We start from the raw sequence: 4,691 nt of genomic DNA, 5'->3' as shown, positions 1-4,691 counted from the left end.
GATGTAAGAGTAAAAGTACGATGAACTTGTTTGATTTTAATAAACACAAGAGAAAAAAAGTTATAATTATGAGCTACGACAAGGTGCATAATTTTCATAGAAACCCTTCATTAAAATATTGAACTCAAACATTATGTATTCCACTTCTACCATAGTTTTAAATATGACGTTAGTTTGCTCTCGTTTAATTTTGTAAGATTAACTAACTTTTCTCTTGTATCTAAAATTGGTGCAGAAGATGGTAGAATTTTCTTCAGGGATGATTATAAGTTAAATCATATTCTAAATCTACATTCTACATTTCTTGTGGTTGTTCAGTTTGTATTCACTTAAGATAAAAAATATATGATTATTGTGGAAACTATTAGCTTCTCATAATTATTAAATTATTTTATATGTCCTTCCATGATTATTCAAACGTTGTTTGTTTTACAAACTTTTGAACAAATTGTTATTGGTTTGTGCTTCCACTTTTCATTATATTATTGATTTAATTGTGAAAACGAATATTGTTAAATAAACATAATATGCTAAAGTGAATGATAAACAAAAAAAAACAACGGCCATTAATTTTAATATAAATACTATAATATATTTCAATATAAAAAAATGATAGATACAAATCAGTATGAATAAAAATACATAAGCGTATGAAAAATGTACATAATACTTGATGAAAATTAACAACTTCTAATACCAATCTAGTATTGGTAACTTGAGTTGGTCCTGAGTATGTAACGTATGAGTGTCCTTCGGCTGGACTGGGACAGCTACTTTAGCAACTGGTTGGTAAGTTACTTTAGCAACCGAAGCGGCGTGTGAACTTGTTGGTAAACTGGAGCTGGGGCAGCAGCAACTTTAACACAGGGGCTGGTGCAGCTACGGTCTTGAATGCACTCAAGGAGCAGTGTGGGGTGGCGTATCCATGTTGGTGTACTGGAGCTTGAGAGTACACTACTGGAGTGGCAACTTTGGCAACAGCTGGGGCGGTGTAAGTTTGGTAGGCTACTGGTTCAGCTACTTTGGCAACAGCTGGAGCGGTTGTAGTTTGGTAGGCAACTGGGGCAGCTACTTTGGCAACAGCTGGGGCGGTGTAAGTTTGGTAGGCAACTGGGGCAGCTACTTTGGCAACAGCTGGGGCGGTGTAAGTTTGGTAGGCAACTGGGGCGCAGCTATTTAGCAACAGCAGGGGCGGAGTAGGTTTGGTAAGCAACTGGGGCAGCTTTTGGTGCTTCGTATTGTTGTTGATAAACGTGAGTTGGTGCAGCTTGGTAGGCCTGGTATACTGGAGCAGCAGCTACTTTGGTTACAACTTTAGCTGGGGCGTATCCATGTACTGGTTCTCTGTGTACTACAGCTACGAATCCACTGTCTCCATCGACGCTGTATTCTACTGTTCTTTGTGACCATCGGCATCGATGAGGGAATAGTGTCCACGGACTGAATCTCCATTGCGGCTTTCCTTTTGTTCTTTGACATCACCGGTGTGTGATCGTTTACGGAGTATTGGAATTCGTATTGTGCGGGCGCTTCAGCTTCGACGACGTGGGTTTTGTACACAGTAGGTACTACGCCGTAGGCTCCCTTGTGGTATTGTGCTGTTGGCTCTATAGCGCTGGCAAAAGCCAAAACACTTGCAAAGCAGATGAACTAAAATACATTTAATTTTATCGATTAGTATTATATACTAATGAAAAAATCTTAATTACATTTTTAACGTAGAGAGTTAACTTCAGTCGTTAAAAATATTTATATTCAATCGTTTATGATAAACAAAAATGCTATTTCTGAATAGGCTATATACATTCCAAGATCTGTGGGATAGGAAAGAACATAATCCAATATCTTATCCTATTATTTTTCCTCACAAAGAAAAAGACTTTCATTTCTGTTCAAGGTGCCGTAATATATGGATTCATTTCGTTTCGGATACATTATGCGCATTGCTTTATTTGTATTTTTGCTTGGTTGCAGACCTTTATTACATATCCTAAATCTGTGCTTCATTTTGTTTACCTCGAGAATGGGGTTCTAAACTGTCTAAGCAACCGTTTAACACTAATGAACACTAACGAAGCATTACATTTATTTACGCGATTGGACGTGCATGGAATAATTCACAGACATCTTATATGAAACTACATATTGAAACTCACTGTAAAACTGTGTAAACGAAATTGCCAAATTTGCAAATATTACCTCGAATTCCTAGAAAAACACTTATGCTTGATTAGAAGGTTCACTAGGTTTTCTATTTTCTAACAATGTAATAAACTCTATCGTAGTTTCTCTATTTTTGATCGCGTCAAAGGGTACCAGATAAACAAAATACATGTATTTCACGGAAAATTCATATTTTTTCTCAGTTTATGAACGTGACATAAAATTATTAATCGTACATAGCTTTCTTGCTTCTTTAATTGCATTACATTTTTTATATATAGTTTTTGTTTAATCGAATTATAGTTTTATAATACTCGTAGTATTAGCAAATCTTGTCTGATGAATTATTAAAGATCACGATCACGCTGGATATAACTCAATTTGCGATTTATATCCTACTATACGCCGATAAGAGCCGAAAATACAAGGTTTTTCATTGAATATTTATTACTCAGATATATGCGAGCCTAGCACCGTCTGCCACCGAAAACATATTTTATTTTGCACGCGCCGGCCAAATTCCCGAATTTATTTATTAAGCAATGTGTATTTTCTAATTCAGCAGTGTATGCGAGCTTCGTGATATTGAAAAATTATATATTTCTGTTCGCATGATAAAATTTCGTGCAAGGAAGAAGATCATTTACTTTCCAAAACAAGATCAACAGATTACGAACTCGGCAAAAAATTACATTTAATTCAGCTACCTTTTTTGTTTATATGAGGCACATTACAAAAAATATTCGAGTCAAAGGTGCTCGCTTGGAAGAGTTTGCATTAAGAGCAATGATTCATGAGAAATTCAATCATATGTAAAGAAATGTATTCGAACAATACACGTGATTATGAATTTATGTTATATTATTTTGAGAATAAAGTTACATAATCTCTAATGATAATTTTTAATTTAAATATTTTAAATAAAATGCGTTTATTTATAAATTTGCAAAATGATCTTAATATATAACATAAAGAACACATAGCAATGAATCAGTGGTCTAAGATAATATTTATGTTCAAATTTAGTGAAATGATTTTTGATATCACATAATTCCATAATCGATTAGTGAAAAATATTATAGTAGCAATTCCAACTGTACGAATATAGTTTAAACTATTTTTTAAAGGTAATGAGCTTTCAGAATATAACCGTCCATATCTATAAAAATTAAATAAATAGTTGACAAGTAAAAATATTATAGAAATTAATCAACTTGGGTATAAAAGGAATTCATCACTTTGTATTAAATTATCCGTTTAAGCACAAGGGTGCACTTTCGAACTTAATAAATCGCAATTGGAACATTCGCATACTAATAAATCGATTATTAGTTAGGTCACGTATTTTTATTGATTACACTAAATAAACGAGTCAATTATCACCCAAAATACACATGGGGCGCGTTTCTATTCAAAATCACTTTTCGTACAGTCAAAGGCACTTTAGACGTACTTCCATTACTAGCGCAGCTTGCTTAAACAAGACAAATCACTTCGAAGGAGCCGTATCACTTTTTATATATATTTTTATAAAATAAAACTTCGAACGCTTACCTTAAAAGCCATTTCGCGGTTGTATTGATTTGTTGCGATTGTATCGAACGTCTAAACACTTCGAATTCAAATGTGGTCCATTCATTTTTGATCGAGACTTTTATACATCGGGAGAACGAAGTCTCGATCTACATCGATAACGCAACGCGAGATGGATTACGCAATTCGTCCCCAACCGAATAAATCTCCAATGATGTCACATCACCCGTCAAGTGTGCCCCATTCGTGGACCGCGCCCCATTCGTGGCGGTCTCTTTCAACACCTTTCTCTGGGCGGTAAATGATCTAATTCTGACAATGAGACAACCGAGGCCCGAGACCCAGAAAATGACCCCGCATAATGTATCGACCCACGACGCATATGAGTTTCGGTAGAATTAATTCAATTTCGCGCGGCACTTGATTGAACGCGTTCCAGGCAACTCTCGACTCGGTACTGTAGGACATAATAAACATCACTTGCATTGTTTCAACGTTTCCAACAATAAGACATTTATGTAACTTTCAACGGCAGTTATTCATATGAAGTACGTATAACTCAGTTTTAGCTGCAATTTATATTGTAATATTACAAAAGTTTGTATAAATTATTGGCTCAAAATTAAGCGAGGACTACACTTTTCTCTGTACGGTAGGTTTTAAATTTTATAATTATAGCTAAATTACATTTCCTAGAGAGAGACTAACAATAAGTCATGCTTTCAGTACTAGATTGTTTTAATATTCAATAGATAGGTAGTTTGTGAAGTAGTAAATTAATTTTTTATGCAATATTACTAACATTTATACATTTTTTGTGTTAAATCAAATGGCAGAATTTTTTTTCTGTCACAAAGTATTAATACGGCAGTATTTCGTCGATCACTATCGACAAACTAAGAATAGGACATGCTATCTGCATTAAATCGCTTCTCTCTATGTTTAACGAGATACATTGCGTTGCAGTATTTAGATTATAGTAAATGTGATGTATA

At 34.4% G+C, this 4,691-nt stretch overlaps 1 pseudogene; it reads right to left on the bottom strand.

Moving 5' to 3' along the window:
- Window positions 1-799: 799 nt before the first annotated feature.
- On the bottom strand, window positions 800-3,729 carry LOC113366995 (annotated as a pseudogene).
- Window positions 3,730-4,691: the final 962 nt, after the last annotated feature.

Source organism: Ctenocephalides felis, unplaced genomic scaffold (assembly GCF_003426905.1).
Source record: "Ctenocephalides felis isolate EL2017-DRISC unplaced genomic scaffold, ASM342690v1 CF-g0.4_SCAFFOLD_00647, whole genome shotgun sequence".
Taxonomy (NCBI): domain Eukaryota; kingdom Metazoa; phylum Arthropoda; class Insecta; order Siphonaptera; family Pulicidae; genus Ctenocephalides; species Ctenocephalides felis.
The sequence above is the reverse complement of the archived record's forward strand: the minus strand, read 5'-3'. Positions and strand labels throughout refer to the sequence as shown.